At 48.7% G+C, this 17881-nt stretch overlaps 2 non-coding genes and 4 pseudogenes across 2 annotated transcripts; all 6 read left to right on the forward strand.

Moving 5' to 3' along the window:
- Positions 1-3247: 3247 nt before the first annotated feature.
- On the forward strand, positions 3248-3364 carry LOC139834839 (5S ribosomal RNA; annotated as a pseudogene).
- Positions 3365-13086: 9722 nt separating this feature from the next.
- LOC139834857 (5S ribosomal RNA) lies at positions 13087-13204 on the forward strand. The gene has a single exon (XR_011750526.1). It is a non-coding gene; the product is annotated as a 5S ribosomal RNA (ribosomal RNA).
- Positions 13205-14049: 845 nt separating this feature from the next.
- On the forward strand, positions 14050-14171 carry LOC139834814 (5S ribosomal RNA; annotated as a pseudogene).
- A 259-nt stretch (positions 14172-14430) lies between these two features.
- LOC139834855 (5S ribosomal RNA) lies at positions 14431-14549 on the forward strand. Its single transcript, XR_011750524.1, has one exon. It is a non-coding gene; the product is annotated as a 5S ribosomal RNA (ribosomal RNA).
- A 1363-nt stretch (positions 14550-15912) lies between these two features.
- On the forward strand, positions 15913-16030 carry LOC139834805 (5S ribosomal RNA; annotated as a pseudogene).
- A 507-nt stretch (positions 16031-16537) lies between these two features.
- On the forward strand, positions 16538-16656 carry LOC139834844 (5S ribosomal RNA; annotated as a pseudogene).
- Positions 16657-17881: the final 1225 nt, after the last annotated feature.

Raw genomic sequence — 17881 nt, forward strand, 5'->3', positions numbered from 1 at the left:
GCATAAGGCGAGAGTGAGTACATAGGATGTCGATGTGATCATCGGGAAGTCCTGTTGCATCCCCTCCTTTTTTGCGCCACGCTACGACATTCATGGTGAGTAGTACTAGGATTTATATTTTTTTGCGGGCACTCGTGCTCTCGCTATTGGTGATGGGAAACGGTGGTGCGGATGAAAAAGAGGATGGATACATGGTACAAAATAGAGCAGATAAAGAGCTGGAGGAGCAAGCATAAGGGAAAATGAGTGCATAACATGTCGGATGTTTTATCATATCAAAGATTCAAAGCACCGGATCCCATCAAAACTCCTGGTTAAGCGCAGCTTAAGTAGAGTAGTACTTTAGGATGGGTGACCTCCTGGGAAGTCCTCGTGTTGCATCCCTCCTTTTGCGCCACGCCGCCGCACATTCATGGTGAAGTTAGGATCATATTTTTTTGGCGGGCACTCGTGTTCGGCTATTGGTGATGGGAAACGTGGTGCGGATGAAAAAGAGGGACGACATGGTACAAAATAGAGCGCATAAAGAGCGTGGAGGAGCAAGTATAAGGGAAAATGAGTGGCTAACATGTCGGATGTGATCATACTCAAAGACTAAAGCACCGTGATCCCATCAACTGCTACGGCGAAGTAGAGTAGTACTAGTGATGTGGTGCACCGGGAAGTCCTACCAAAGACTGGCGCTGTATCCCATCCTTTTTGCGCCACGCTAAGCGACATTCATGGCAAGAATGATAGTTTTTTGCGGGCACTCGCGGTCGGGTTATTGGTGATGGGAAACGGTATGGGATGAAAAAGAGGATGGACATGGTACGCGAAAATAGAGCGTATAAAGCACGGATCCCAGCGAACTCCGGAGCAAGCGGCATAAGGGAAAATGAGTGCATAACATGTCTGGAGGTGATCATGGCCAAGACTAAAGCACCCCATCCCATCGAATCTCGGTTAAGCGTATGAAGTAGAGTAGTACTAGGATGGGTGACTTCCTGGAAGTCCCTTTGTTGCATCCCTCCTTTACGATATTTTTGAGCGCTACGCAAGCTATACTATTCATGGTGTAGTTAGGACGGATCCCATTTTTTGCGGCACTGCTCGGTTATTGGTGATGGGAATGCAAGAGTAGTGATGAAAAGAGATGGACATGGTACAAAATAGAAGGGTGCATAAAGAGCTGGAGGAGCAAGTATATAAAATGAGTGCATAACATGTCGGATGTGATCATACGGGAAGATTAAAGCACCTGATCCCATCGTAATTCAAGTTAAGCGTGTTTAAGTAGAGTAGTGACTAGGATGTGGTGACCTCCTCGAAGTCTCTCGTGGTTGCCGATCCCTCCTTTGCGCTGACGCCACGCACATTCATGGAACTCCGAAATTAGACGATATTTTTTTTGGCGGGCACTCGCTCGCTATTGGAGATGGGACATCCCTCCGGTGGTGCGTGATGCGGCAACATTCAAGAGGATGGACATGGTACAAAATAGAGCAAGACAAAGAGCGGGAGGAGTGCTACAAGGGAAAATGAGTGCATAACATGTTCGATGTGATCATACCAAAGATTAGAAGCAATCGGATCCCATCAAAACCGGGCACTTAAGCTTACGAAGTAGAGTAGAAATTAGGATGGGTGACCTCCCGGGAAGTCCCTCGTTGCATCCCTCCTTTTTGCGCATACCGCGCGGGATGAGCAAGCATTCATGGTGAAGTTAGGACGAGTATTTTTTGATGCGGGCACTGTACCAGCATTTCGCTATTGGATCCCATCGAAACTCCGAAGTTAAGCGTGCTTGGGCGAGAGTAGTACTAGGATGGGAAACGGTGGTGCTGGATGAAAAAGAGGATGGACATGGTACAAAAATAGAGCATAAAGATGAGGAGGGCATAAGGGAAAATGAGTGCATAATATGTCGGATGTGATCATACCAAAGCACTAAAGCAATTGATCCCATCAATCGTGCTCGGTTAAGCGATGGGAAACTTGAGCGGATGAAAAGTAGGATACTAGGATGGGTGACCTCCTGGGAAGTCCTCGTGTTGCATCCCTCCTTTTAGCGCCACACGCCGCGAGCATTCATGGTGAAGTTAGGACTATATCATTTTTTGCACGGATCCCATCGAACTCAAGTTAATCGGGCTATTGGTGAATGGGAAACGAAGTGTTGATGAAAAAGAGGATGGACATGGTACAAAATAGAGCGTGATAAAGAGCGGGAGTGAGCAAGCATATGGGAAAATGAGTGCATAACATGCTCGATGCGAACATACCAAAGACTAAAGCACCGGATCCCATCGTGAATTCGGTTAAGCGGTTGAAGTAGAGTAGTACCAGGATGGGTGACTTCCGGGAAGTCCTCGTGGCTGTGTCCTCCTTTTGCGCCACGCGACATATCATGGCGAAGTTAGGACTGAAGTTAGGACGATATTTTTTTGCGGCACCGTGTTTCGCTTACTGGTGATGGGAAACGGGGCGCGGATGAAAAAGAGGATGATACAGCAATGTACAGAGCAGATAAAGAGCGGGAGGAGCAAGCATAAGGGAAAATGAGGCATAAGGGAAAATGAGTGCATAACATGTCGGATGCGATCATACTCGCACTAGAGCACCGCGATCATACCACTAAGCACCGGATCCCATCGTAACTCCGGGTTAAGCGTGCTTGGGCGAGAGTAGTACAGATGGTGACTGGAAGTCCTCGTAAGGTATCCTCCTTTTGCGCCACGCCGCGACATTCATGGTGAAGTACTAGGACGTTATTTTTTTATGGGCACTTCGTGCTCGGCCATTGGTGATGGGAAACGGTGGTGCGGATGAAATAGAGATGGACATGGTACAAAATAGAGCAAGATAAAGAGCGGAGTGAGCAAGCATAAGGAAAATGAGTGTATAACATGTTTGATATGATTGCTACTCAAAGACTAAAGCAAATCACCGGATCTCATCAAAATTCGGTTAAGCGTGCTTGGGCGAGAGTAGTAGGAAACGGTGGTGCGGATGAAGTAGAGAATGGACATGGTAGATGGGTGACCTCCTGGGAAGTCCTCGTGGTTGCATCCCTCCTTTTGCGCCACGCGCTTAAGCATTCATGGTGAAGTTAGGACGATATTTTTTTGCGTACACTGGTGGCCTCGGCAATTGGTGATGGGAAACGGTGGTGCGGATGGTGAAGAGTGATGGACATGGTACAAAAGTTAGAGCAAAGATAAAGATGGAGGAGCAAGCACAAGGGAAAATGAGTGCATACTACGTTTGATGCGATCATATCAAAGACTAAAGCAATCGGATCCCATCGCACTCCGGTTAAGCGTGCTTGGGCGAGAGTAGTACTAGGATGGGTGACCTCCTGGAAGTCCTCGTGTTGCATCCTCCTTTTGCGCCACGCTTATTATTCATGGTGGGAAACGGTGTTAGGACGAAAAATAGTTTTGGCGCACTCGTGTCGCTGGCTGTGATCATACCAGGGAAAGCACCGGTGCAGATCGAAAAAGTTAAGGATGGACATGGTACAAAATAGAGCGTGATAAAGAGCGTGAGGAGCAAGCATATGGGAAAATGAGTGCATAACATGTTCGAGTGCGATCATACTGGAAGATTCGTAAAGCACCGGATCCCATCCCGGGAAGTCCTCAAGTTGCAAGCGTGCTTTTTGCGCCAAGCAGAGGTACATTCAGGATGGGTGACCTCCTCGGGAAGTCCTCGTGTTGCATCCTCCTTTTGCGCTACGCGCGACATTCATGGTGAAGTTAGGTGAAGTTAGGACGAGTATTTTTTTGCGGGCACTGCGTTCTTCGCTATTGGAGATGGGAACGGTATGGATGAAAAGCAGGATGACATGGTACAAAATAGAGCGCATAAAGAGCGGAGGAGCAAGGTTATGGGAAAATGAGTGCATAACATGCTCGGATGCGATTACAGCCCAAGACTAAAGCACTTGGATCCCATCAAAATTCAAGCAGCGGATGCCATTGGGCGAAGTTAAGCGTACTAGGATGGGTGACCTCCTCGGGTAAGTCCTCGCTGTATGGCATCCTCCCTCCTTTTGCGCCACGCGAAGCGGTTATCCATGGTGAAGTTAGGACGATATTTTTTTATGGCACTTTGCTCGGCTATTGGTGATGGGAAACGGTGGTGCGGATGAAAATGAGGATGGACAGGTACGAAAATAGAAAGGTGTATAAAGAGCGGAGGAGCAAGCATAAGGGAAATGAGTACGCATAACATGTCGGATGCGATCATACTCGGAAGATTAAAGCAATCGGATCCCATCGTAACTCCGGTTAAGCGTGCTTGAGCGAGAGTAGTACTAGGATGGGTGACTCTCCTGGGAAGTCCTCGCATAAGGGAAAATGAGTGCATAACATGTTGCATCCCTCTTTTTTATGCCACGCCGCGAGCATTCATGGTGAAGTTAGACGATATTTTTGCGGGCACTCGTGGCTCGGCTAGTGGTGAATGGGTGACCTCCTGGGAAGTCCTCGTGTTGCATCCTCCTTTTTGCGCCACGCACATTCATGGTGAAGTTAGGACGAAAAATAGAGCAGACAAAGAGCGGGAAAAGCATGCATGGGAAACGGTGGTGCTGATGAAAAAGAGGATGGACATGGTACAAAATAGAGCAGCATAAAGAGTGGAGGAGCAAGCATATAAGGGAAAATGAGTGCATAACACGCTGGATGCGTGATCATATGCTCAAAGATTCAAAGCACCGGATCTCCATCAGAACTTCGGTTAAGCGTATGCAGCTAGAGTAGTACTAGGGATGGGTGACCTCCGGAAAGTCCTCGTGTTGCATTTGCATCCCTCCTTTTTGCGTCCACGCGGCGACATTCATGCGGTTAGACTTAGGATATTTTTATGCGCACTGCATGCGGCTATTGGTGATGGGAAACGGTGGTGCAGATGAAAAAAGAGGATGGATGGGAAACGGTGGTGCGGATGAAAAAGAGGATGGACATGGTACAAAATAGAGCAGATAAAGAGCGTGGAGGAGCAAGCATAAGGGAAAATGAGTGCACAATATGTCGATGCTATCATACCAAAGCACTAGAGCAATCGATCCCATCGCAACTCCGGGTTAAGCGCAGCTTGGGCGAGTACTAGATGGGTGACCTCTGGAAGTCCTCGTTGCATCCTCCTTTTTGCGCACACGCCACGACATTCATGGTGAAGTTAGACGACATTTTTTTGGCGTACTCGTGGTTCGGTTACTGGTGATGGGAAACGGTGGTGCGGATGAAAAAGATCCTCCTTTTTGCGCCACGCGGCGACATTCATGGAAAATAGAGCAGATAAAGAGCGGGAGGCGCAAGCATAGAGGATGGACATGGTACAAAATAGAGCGTATAAAGAGCGGGAGGAGCAAGCATAATGGAAAATGAGTGCATAAGATGTTTGATGCGATCATACCAAGATTAAAGCAATCGGATCCCATCAAAACTCCGGTTAAGCGTGCTTGAGCGAAGCGAGTATCAGGATGGGTGACCTCCTGGGAAGTCCTCGATGGGTGACCTCCGGTAAGTCCTCGTGTTGCATCCTCCTTTTAGCGCCACGCGACATTCATGGTGAATCCCTCCTTTGCGTCACGCGCTGACATTCATGGTGAAGTTAGGACGATATTTTTTTATGCAATCGTGGCTCGGCTATTGGTGATGGGAAACGGTATGCCGGATGAAAAGCGGAAAAGAGGATGGACATGGTACAAAACAGAGCGGCTAAAGAGCTGGAGGAGCAAGTATAAGGGAAAATGAGTGCATAACATGTCGGATGCGATCATACCAAGACTAAAGCACCGGATCCCATCGTAACCCGGTGATCATACCAGCACTAAAGCAATCGGATCCCCATCGGAACTCCGGTTAAGCGTGCATGAAGTAGAGTAGTACTAGATGGGTGACCTTCCGGGAAGTCCTTGTGTTGCATCCTCCTTTTAGCGCCACGCGCGACATTCATAGAAGTTAGGACGACCTAGTTTTTTGCGGCACCGTGTTCGCTATTGGTGATGGGAAACGTGGTGCAGATGTGAAAAGAGGATGTATGCGGTACAAAATAGAGCGTATAAAGATGGGAGGAGCAAGTACAAGGGAAAATGAGTGATAACATGCCTGATACATCATATTCAAAGACTAAAGCACTCGATCCCATCAACTCCTGGTTAAGCGGTGTTGCGGATGAAAAAGTAGGATGTAGTACTAGATGGGTGACCTCCGGGAAGTCCTCGTGGTTGCAGATCCCCTCCTTTTTTTTGGCGCTACGCGTGCATTGGGCGATGGTAGTAGAAGTTAGGGGACGATATTTTTTATGCACTCTTGCCTGGCTATTGGTGATGGAAACGGTGGTATGGATGGGAAAAGAGGATGACATGGTACAAAATAGAGCAGTATAAAGAGCGGGAGGAGCAAGCATAAGGGAAAATGAGTGCATAACATGTCGGATGCGAAGTTATGACGATATTTTTTTGCGGGCACTCGTGCTCGGCTATTGGTGATAGGATGGGTGACCTCCCGGGAAGTCCTCGTGTTGCATCGATCATACCGAAGACTAAAGCAATCCTGGATCCCATCAATCTCCGAAGCTAAGCGCGGTTTGGGCGAGAGTAGTACTAGTGAAGTTAGGATGGGTGACCTCCGGGAAGTCCTCGTGTTGCATCCCTCCTTTTTTGCGTCACGCTACTGCCATATCATGGATGGACATGGTACAAATTAGGAGCATAAAGAGCGGAGGAGCAAGCATAAGGGAAAATGAGTGCATAACATGTCGATGCGATCATACCAGCACTAAAGCACCGATATTTTTTGCGGGCACTCGTGCTCGGCTATTGGTGATGGGAAACGGTGGCGTTGATGAAAAAGAGGATGGACATGGTACAAAATAGAGCAGATAAAGAGCCGGAGGAGCAAGCATAAGGGGAAAATGAGTGCATAACATGTTTGATGTGATCATACCAAGACTAAAGCACCGGATCCCATCACAACCTGGTTAAGCGTGGCTTGGGCGAGGTAGAGTAGTACTAGGATGGACATGGTACAAAATAGAGCATAAAGAGCGGGAGGAGCAAGCATAAGGAAAATGAGTGCATAACATGTCGGATGCGATCATACCAAAGACTAAAGCACCGATGGGTGACCTCCGGGAAGTCCTCGTGTTGCATCCCTCCTTTTTTGCGCCACGCCGCTACATTCATGGTGGCTTGGGCGAGAGAGTAGTACTAGGATGGGTGACCTCCGGGAAGTCCTAGGATTTATATTTTTTGGCGGCAATCGTGCTCGGGCTATTATTGGATGATGGGAAACGGTGGTATGGATGAAAAGAGAGGTGATGGACATGGTACAAAAATAGAGCAGACAAAGAGCGGGAGGAGTAAGTATAAGGAAAATGAGTGCATAACATGTCGGATGCGATCATACCTAAAGATTAAAGCACCGGATCCCATCGAACTCTGAAGTTAAGCTGTGCTTGGGCTTAGTAGTACTAGGATGGGTGACCTCCTGGAAGTCCTCGGATAGTTGACATCCGGGAAGTCCTCGTTTTGCGCCACGCGCGATATCTGCGGTGAAGTTAGGACGATATTTTTTATGGGCACTCGTGCTCGGCTATTTAGGACGACCGGATCCCATCGGAACTCAAGTTAAGCGTGCTTGGGCGAGAGTAGTACTAGGTCCAAATACTCGGTGATGGAAACGTGGTGCGGATTTGAAAAAGAAGGATGGACATGGTACAAAATAGAGCGCATAAAGAGCCGGAGGAGCAAGCATAAGGGGAATGAGTGCATAAGCAAAAGGTTTCTGTCGGTCGATCATACCAAAGACTCAGATAACGGACTTACCTTAACCTGGCTAAGCGTGTTTAAGTAGAGTAGTACTAGGATGGGTGCCACTCGGTCTCCTTTGTTGCATCCTCCTTTTTTATGCGCCACGCGCGCATATCTGGCGGTGAAGTTAGGACTATTTTTTATGTACCAGCGGCTCGGTTATTGGTGACTTGGTGAACGCGTGGTGCGATGAAAAAAGAGGATGGACATGGTACAAAATAGAGCGCCCTATAAAGAGCGTGGGAGGAGCAAGCATAAGGGAAAATGAGTGCATAACATGTCGGATGTGATCATACCAAAGACTAAAGCACCGGATGTTGAGCCCATCAAAACCTGGTTGATCGCCGCGTTGCGAGAACTTTCCTATCTAGTGATGGGTGACTCCTCCGAAGTCCTCGTGGTCTGCATCCTCCTTTTTTGCGCCTACGGAGCCACGACATTCGTACTGGCTTATTTCCCCTCAGCCAAATGGTGAAGTTAGGACGACGATACAATTCTTTTATGGAGCACCTTCGTCGTGGCTATTGGTGATGGGAAATCTGTAGCGGATGAAAAAGAGGATGGATATGCAGGTACAAAATAGAGCAGATAAAGAGCGAGAGGTGCTGCATAAGGGAAAATGAGGTATAACATCGGTCGGATGTGATCATACCAAAGACGAAGTACCTAGGATCCCATCGAATCTGGTTAAGCTTTGCTTAAGTAGAGTACTAGATGTAGACTCGGTGTCCTCGCATCCTCCTTGCGCTACGCGCACATTCATAGTGAAGTTAGGACGTATAGTTTTTTGCGGCACCTCGTGTCAAGCATTGTGATGGGAAACGTGGTGCAAAGATGGGGAAAAGAGGATGGACATGGTACAAAATAGAGCGTATTAAAGAGCGGAGGAGCAAGCATAAGGGAAAATGAGTGCATAACATGTCGGATGTGATCATACGTGCGGAAGACTAAAGCAATCGATCCCATCGTAATCCGCTACGTGTTTAAGCATGATGGAGTAGTACTTCAGGATGGGTGACCTCCGGGAAGTCCTCGTAAGTTGCATCCTCCTTTTGCGCCACGCGACATTCATGGTGAAGTTAGGACGATATTTGGCGGGCACCGTGTTTTCGCTATTGGTGATGGGAAACGTGCGCGCCTTGATCCCCGCGAAAAGAGGATGGACATGGTACAAAATAGAGCAGATAAAGAGCGGGAGGAGTAAGCATAAGGGAAAATGAGTGCATAACATGCTCAAGGTGATCATACCAAAGACTAAAGCACCGGATCCCATCGTAACCTGGTTAAGCCGCGTTGGGCGAGAGTAGTACTAGGATGGGTGACCTCCTGGAAGTCCTCGTATTGCATCCCTCCTTTTTGCGCCACGCTGCGATATCTGGTGGTGAAATTAGGACGTGATATTTTTTTGCGTAATCCTTTGCTCTCGAGGCCTATTGGTGATGGGAAACGTAAAAGGTTGCATGAAAAAGAGGATGGACATGGTACAAAATAGAGCAGATAAAGAGCGGGAGGAGCAAGCATAAGGGAAAATGAGTGCATAACATGTCGGATGTGATCATACCAAAGACTAAAGCACCCGCGAGTACACCGGTCGCCGCCGCTCAATCCGCCTCGGTCGCTCGTCCCTCGGCCTATAAAAGGGACCCCGAGATTCCCAGACTCCACAGTACTAGGATGGGTGACCTCCGTCCCGCCACTCGGCCCCTCGATTTGAGCTTTAGGACGGTTCACCGCCGTCCGCAACTCCGGCGACGCATGGTACAAAATAGAGCATAAAGAGGGAGGAGCAAGCATAAGGGAAAATGAGTGATTGGCACCTTACTCGTCGGACCCTCCGCTGCCGCGAAATCTAGGATGGGTGACCCTCCGGGAAGTCCTCGTGTTGCACGTGAGCACCCTGCCCTTCATTGGTTTGGTGAAGTTAGGACGGCCATATCTACGTACCACGTGAACCATTTTGGTGATGGGAAACGGTGGTGCGGATGAAAAAGAGGATGGACATGGTACAAAATAGAGCAGACAAAGAGCGGGAGGAGCAAGCATAAGGGAAAATGAGTGCATAACATGTCGGATGCGATCATACCAAAGACTAAAGCACATTGTTTTCGCGTATAGACATTACGGAGATTTATCGTGAGAGTATTTCGAGACAAGAAACTAGGATGAGAAATAAGCCGTAGGAATCATCACTGGTGAAGTTAGGACAAATTATTTCGTCCCGGCGGAGTGGTATGATGGGTCATCGCGTGTGGAGCTGTGTGCTCAAATTGGTTGGGTCCGCCGCCTGTGGACCCCTAAAAGAACATGCTTGTTTCGTGCAACCACATGTCATATGGGCTCGGCTTGGTTGATTATGAGGATGGACATGGTACAAAATAGAGCAGATAAAGAGCGGGAGGAGCAAGCATAAGGGAAAATGAGTGCATAACATGTCGGAGGAGCGGGCGTGCTTCGAAATAAGTAGTCGTGCAACCCCCGCAGGTGTCGAACTAATCGATTAGCCGTGCCCACGGTTACGGGCGAAGCTGAGTAACCTTTACACGAAGATGTCTCAGAGTAGTACTAGGATGGGTGACCTCCGGGAAGTCCTCGTGTTGCTATGTCCGTGTCGTTCATAGGTGGGATTTTGGGGAAAGCCTGTGTTCGTGTGTCGCTCACGGGTACTTTCATCTAGGCTAGTTGGACTGTGTGACCTCTGTGAAGTTAGGGTTGACCACTCTCGTGGCTGCAACGTCTCATGTTGCAGGTTGTTCCGATGACGAGTGAGATACGATGTTAGGGTCACGATGTCCAGCCGATTGCTGTGGCACATTTGTGGATTCGCCGCTTTATTTGTCTTCCGCTGTTCATTTTGGCCTACGGGCATTTATGTGAGGATGGACATGGTACAAAATAGAGCAGATAAAGAGCGGGAGGAGCAAGCATAAGGGAAAATGAGTGCATAACATGTCGGATGCGATCATACCAAAGACTAAAGCACCGGATCAATGATATGACTGTGATATTTATCTCGTGAATGTGCGTCTAGGATGGGTGACCTCCGGGAAGTCCTCGTTTGGGACTAGTACGGTGGATGCACATAGACTCCGGATCTCTCCGGAGTTCGGGTCATCACGATGGTATCGAGCCATATCGACTCTAGGTCGTGGCCCTAGGTTTGAGACCTTAGGAAATATGTGAAGTTAGGACGTTTACTCATTCTCTTCCCTTTCAAACTTGTTGGCCAAAGTCCCTACCGAGATCTCGCGTGGTTGGACTCGTTTGCTATGGGATATGATATCTCACCTTCTGGATGAAGACTCGACCGGTGTATCGTGATATCTCTTTACCGAGGCAGGTATGGAGCTGTGGAATGTGAGGATGGACATGGTACAAAATAGAGCAGACAAAGAGCGGGAGGAGCAAGCATAAGGGAAAATGAGTGCATAACATGTCGGATGCGATCATACCAAGACTAAAGCACCGTGACAACTTCAACGCCGTGTCGAGGATGCCGCCCGTGAAGCTATTCTAGGATGGGTGACCTCCGGGAAGTCCTCGTGTTGTGTTTGAGGGGACTCGCTTCGAGTACTTCCCCACGAAATACTCGGATGACAACTTAGTTTACTACTCCCCAACAACAACTCGAAGACAACCCGAAGCTTGTCCAATGAAGTTAGACGATATTTTAAGTGGATCCGACTCGAGCCTTTAATGATTCTGGACATGGTACAAAATAGAGCATAAAGAGCGGGAGGAGCAAGCATAAGGGAAAATGAGTGCATAACATGTCGGATGCGATCATACCAAGCACTAAAGCACCCTAGAGGACGATGTGTACGAGATACGCCGCACGAGGAAGCAACCGTGATGTGCCTAGCTAGTTTATGTGATCACGCATCTTCCGCTAGATGTCCATTTTTTGGCACTCCGGTGAAGTTAGGACGAGTATGCGCTTGAGTTGTATTCCATCATTGTCCATATCCATGTTTATGGGAAACGGTGGTGGATGAAAAAGAGGATGGACATGGTACAAAATAGAGCAGCATAAAGAGCGGGGAGGAGCAAGCATAAGGGAAAATGAGTGCTTAACATGTCGGATGCGATCATACCAAAGACTAAAGCACCAGTCTATCTCTCCTTAATCTCGTCAAATACCCATCAGATGTCTCGCCTTATATTACTAGGCTCATACCTAACAGATGGTTCGCAACAATGAAGTGTCTCCGGCCATGGAGCAACGTGTTGCAGTCAAGCTCAATTGATGCAAATTTTCTGACTCAAAGATCCGAACCGTAACAACAATAACAACAACAAAGTTAGGACTGATCGCTTGACACGGTTCTTGCGACTCAAGCCTCCCACCTTCTCAAGCTCGCCGAGCCCATTGATGTCGATGATTGGCTTCGCACTATCTCCAACGAGGATGGACATGGTACAAAATAGAGCAGACAAAGAGCGGAGGAGCAAGCATAAGGGAAAATGAGTGCATAACATGTCGGATGCGATCATACCAACACTAAAGCATGGAGGGGCCACCAGCTTGGTGGGACAACTACAAACTCTCTATCGCCGACATCAACAACGTGCTATCACGTGCCAATCGGGCTCATGGCATTGAAGAAGAAGGAGTTTCGTGCGCCGCGCCAAGGATCGCGCACCGTGGCCGAGTACCTAGATATCTTCAACAAGCTTGCTCGCTACTCTCGATGATGTTGAAGTTAGGACGATGAGGGTAGGCGGTGGAGAGGTTTCTCGATGGTCCGAATGACGATCTCTCTTTCCAGCTTGACCTCCGGTGATTTCAAACGTGCCGTGCACTTATCAACAAGGCAATCAAGTGGAGGGAAAACAAAAGGATGGACATGGTACAAAATAGAGCAGATAAAGAGCGGTAGGAGCAAGCATAAGGGAAAATGAGTGCATAACATGTCGGATGCGATCATACCAAAGACTAAAGCACCGGAAAGGAGGTCGTGGAGGGGCACAAAGGACAAAAGGATGAGCTGGGCGAGAGTAGTACTAGGATGGGTGACCTCCGGGAAGTCCTCGTGTTGCATCCCCCTTTTGCCTCAGTGAATCACTTGCTATAAGTGCAAGGAAGTTGGTCACTATGCAAACAAAGGCTGCTGCACAAAGATCAAGTCGACACCGAGAAATGAAGCCAACTGGTGAAGTTAGGACTGAGAGATGAGTGTTCTTTCTTTCTAGCCATTTCAAATCTCGGGAGACGAGATTCTTTTAAGGGGGGTAGATGAAGATGGGAAACGGTGTGGATGAAAAAGAGGATGGACATGGTACAAGGATGCGATCATACCAGCACTAAAGCACCGGATCCCATCGAACTCCGAAGTTAAGCGTGCTTGGGCGAGAGTAGTACTAGGATGGGTGACCTCCCGGGAAGTCCTCGTGTTGCATCCCTCCTTTTTGCGGCCACGCGGCGACATTCATGGGCATAAGGGAAAATGAGTGCATAACATGTCTGATGCGATCATACCAAAGACTAAAGCACATATTTTTTTGCGGCACTCGTGCTCGGCTATTGGTGATGGGAAACGGTGGTGCGGATGAAAAAGAACTAGGATGGGTGACCTCCGGGAAGTCCTCCAAAATAGAGCAGACAAAGAGCGGAGGAGCAATTAGGACGATAACATGTCGGGTGCGATCATACCAAAGACTAAAGCACCGGATCCCATCGAACTCCGGTTAAGCGTGCTTGGGCGAGAGTAGTACTGGGAAACGGTGGATGAAAAAGAGGATGGACATGGTACAAAATAGAGCAGACAAAGAGCGGGAGGAGCAAGCATAAGGGAAAATGAGTGCATAACATGTCGGATGCGATCATACCAAAGACTAAAGCACCGGGTGACCTCCTGGGAAGTCCTCGTGTTGGATCCCTCCTTTTTGCGTCACGCGGCGACATTCATGGTGAAGTTAGGACGATATTTTTGCGGGCACTCGTGCTCGACTATTGGTGATGGGAAACGGTGGTGCGGATGAAAAAGCTCGTGTTGCATCCCTCCTTTTGCGCCACGCGCGACATTCATGGTGAAGTTAGGACGATATTTTTAAAATAGAGCAGATAAAGAGCGGGAGGAGCAAGCATAAGGGAAAATGATGGGAAACGGTGGTGCGGATGAAAAAGAGGATGGACATGGTACAAAATAGAGCATAAAGAGCGGAGGAGCAAGCATAAGGGAAAATGAGTGCATAACATGTCGGATGCGATCATACCAAAGACTAAAGCACCGGATCCCATCGAACTCCGATGCGATCATGCACCAAGACTAAAGCACCGGATCCCATCGTAACTCCGAAGTTAAGCGTGCTTGGGCGAGAGTAGTACTCTAGGATGGGTGACCTCCGGGAAGTCCTCGTGTTGCATCCTCCTTTTGCGCCACGCGGCGACATTCATGGTTCCGGGAAGTCCTCAGCGTGTCAGATCCCTCCTCTTTTAAGGCGTCACGCAGCCGATCTTCATGGTGAAGTTAGGACGATATTTTTTTGCGGGCACTCGTGTTCTCGGCTATTGGTGATGGGAAACGGTGGTGCGGATGAAAAAGAAATAGGGGATGGACATGGTACAAAATAGAGCAGACAAAGAGCGGGAGGAGCAAGCATAAGGGAAAATGAGTGCATAACATGTCGGATGCGATCATACCAGCACTAAAGCACCGGATCCCATCAGAACTCCAAAGTTAAGATTGCTTGGGCGAGAGTAGTACTAGGATGGGTGACCTCCTGGGAAGTCCTCGTGTTGCATCCCTCCTTTTGCGCTGACAAAGAGCGGTACATTCATGGTGAAGTTAGGACGATAATATTTGCGGGAACCTGCTCGGCTATTGGTGATGGGAAACGGGGTGGTGCGTGATGAAAAAGAGGATGGACATGGTACAAAATAGAGCATACAAAGAGCGGGGAGGAGCAAGCATAAGGGAAAATGAGTGCATAACATGTCTGACATGTATCATACCAAAGCACTAAAGCACCGGATCCCCCATCGAACTCCTCGTTAAGCGTGCTTAGGCCAGAATAGTACTAGGATGGGTGTCCTACTGGGAAGTCCAGGTGTTGGATGCCCCCTTTTTGCGTCACGCGGCGACATTCATGGTGAAGTTAGGACGATATTTTAAGGCACTCGTGCTCGCTATTGGTGATGGGAAGGATGGGTGACCTCCGGGAAGTCCTCGTGTTGCATCCTCCTTTTCAAAATAGAGCAGCATAAAGAGCGGGAGGAGCCGGCACTCGTGCTCGCATTTCGTGATGGGAAACGGTGGTGCTGATGAAAAAGAGGATGGACATGGTACAAAACAGAGCAGACAAAGAGCGGGAGGAGCAAGCATAAGGGAAAATGAGTGCACACATGTTCAGATGCGATCATACCAAAGACTAAAGCACCGCGATCATACCAGCACTAAAGCACGGGATCCCATCGAACCCGGGTTAAGCGTGCTTGGGCGAGAGTAGTACTCAGGGACGTGGTGACCTCCTCTCAAGTCCCCGCACTTGCATGGGTGACCTCCGGGCTCAAGCGCCACGCGGCGACATTCATGGTGTGAAGTTAGGACGATATTTTTTGTGGGCACTCGTGCTCGGCTATTGGTGATGGGAAACGGTGGTGCGGATGAAAAAGAGGATGGTGAAGTTAGGAAAAATAGAGCGACAAAGAGCGGGAGGAAGGATGGACATGGTACAAAATAGAGAATACACAGAGCGGGAGGAGCAAGCATAAGGGAAAATGAGTACATAACATGTCGGATGCGATCATACCAAGACTAAAGCACCGGATCCCATCGCACTCCGGGTTGCTGCGTGCTTTGGGCGAGAGTAGTACTTTAGGATGGGTGACCTCCCCGGGAAGTCCCTCGTGTTGCATCCCTCCTTTTTTGCGTCACGCGGCGACATTCATCTAGGATGGGTGACCTCTCGGAAGAGCATCCCGATATTTTTTTGCGGGCACTCGTGTCTCGGCTATTGGTGATGGGAAACGGTGGTATGATGAAAAAGAAGATGGACATGGTACAAAATAGAGCAGACAAAGAGCGTGGGAGGAGCAAGCATAAGGGAAAATGAGTGCATAACATGTCGGGTGTGATCATACCAAAGACTAAAGCACCGCATAACATGTCGGATGCGATCATACCAAAGCACTAAAGCACCGGATCCCATCGTACTCCGGGTTAAGCGTGCTTGGGCGAGAGTAGCTTCAGGATAGGTGACCTCCGGGAAGTCCTCGTGTTGCATCCCTCCTTTTTGCGTCACGAGCGACATTCATGGTGAAGTTAGGGACGATATTTTGCGGCACTCGTGCTCATTATTGGTGATGGGAAACGGTGGGGCGTGGATGAAAAATAGGATGGACATGGTACAAAACAGAGCAGACAAAGAGCAGTGGAGGAGCAAGCATAAGGGAAAATGAGTGTGATAACATGTCGGATGCGATCATACCAAAGACTAAAGCACCGGATCCCATCGTAACTCCAAAGTTAAGATTGCTTGGCTATTGGTGATGTAGTACCAGGATGTAGGCAGGACCTCCCTGGAAGTCCTCGTGTTGCATCCCTCTCCTTTTGCGCCACGCGGCGACATTCATGGTGAAGTTAGGGATAATATTTTTTTGCGGGGAACTCGTGCCTCTGCTATTGGTGATGGGAAACGGTGGTGCGGATGAAAAAGAGGATGGATACATGGTACAAAATAGAGCAGATAAAGAGCGGGAGGAGTAAGCATATGAAAATGAGTGCATAACATGTCGGATGCGATCATACCAAAGCACTAAAGACACCCATCCCATCTAACTCCGGGCTAAGCGTGCTTGAGCGAGAGTAGTACTAGGATGGGTGACCTCCTGGGAAGTTCTCGTGTTGCATCCCTCCTTTTTTGCGTCACGCGGCGACATTCATGGTGACCTCCTGGGAAGTCCTCGTGTTGCATCCCTCCTTTTTTGCGTCACGCGGCGACATTCATATGGACGATATTTTTTTATGCGGGCACTCTCGTGCTCGGCTATCGGTGATGGGAAACGGTGGCGCGGATGAAAAAGAGGATGGACATGGTACAAATCCCATAGAGGACAAAAGTTAAATGGGCGAGTAGCAAGCATAAGGGAAAATGAGTGCATAACATGTCGGATGCGATCATACTGCAAAGACTAAAGCACGGGATCCCACCGAACTCCGGTTGCGTGCTTGGGTGAGAGTAGTACTAGGGATGGGTGACCTCCCCGGGAAGTCCTCGTGTTGCATCCCTCCTTTTTTGCGTCACGACTAGGATGGCCGACATCCACAAGTCCTCGTGTGAAGTTAGACGATATTTTTTTGCGGCACTCAGGTCGGCTATTATGAAGTTAGGACGAACGGTGGTGCTGATGAAGAGCGGGAGGAGCAAAGAGGATGGACAATGGTACAAAATAGAAAGCGTGATAAAGAGCTCGAGGAGCAAGCATAAGGGAAAATGAGAGTGCATAACATGTCGGATGCGCATCATACCAGTAAGCACTAAAGCACCGGGATCACATCAGAACTCGGTGTTAAGCTGCTTGGCGAGAGTAGTACTAGGATGGGTGACTCTCCCCGGGAAGTCCCTCGTGGTTGCATCCCTCCTTTTTTGGCGACGCCACGCTATGCGACATCTCATGGTGAAGTTAGGGATCTATTTTTTGGCGGGCACTGCTCGTAAGCAGTGGTGATGGAGGGACGGAAGTGCGACATTGATGAAAAAGAGGATGGACATGGTACAAAATAGAGCAGCATAAAGAGATGGAGGAGCAAGTGAGATAAGGGAAAAAAATGAGTGCATAACATGTCGGATAAGGGATCATACCAAGACGACTAAAGCACCGTGGATCCCATCGTAATAATCAAGTTAAGCGTAAATTCAAGCGAAGTTGCTTAAGGAGACCAGGACGATAGGGTGACCTCCGGGAAGTCCTCATGTTGCGGCATCCTCCTTTTTATGCGTCACGCGGCGACATGGCGATTCATGGTGAAGTTAGGACGATATTTTTTTGCGTACCGTGCACTCCGTTGGCGTCGCTATTGGTGATGGGAAACGGTGGTGCGGATGAAAAAGAGGATGGACATGGTACAAAGATAGAAA

Source organism: Lolium perenne, unplaced genomic scaffold (genome assembly GCF_019359855.2).
Source record: "Lolium perenne isolate Kyuss_39 unplaced genomic scaffold, Kyuss_2.0 unplaced63, whole genome shotgun sequence".
NCBI classification, from domain to species: Eukaryota; Viridiplantae; Streptophyta; class Magnoliopsida; order Poales; family Poaceae; genus Lolium; species Lolium perenne.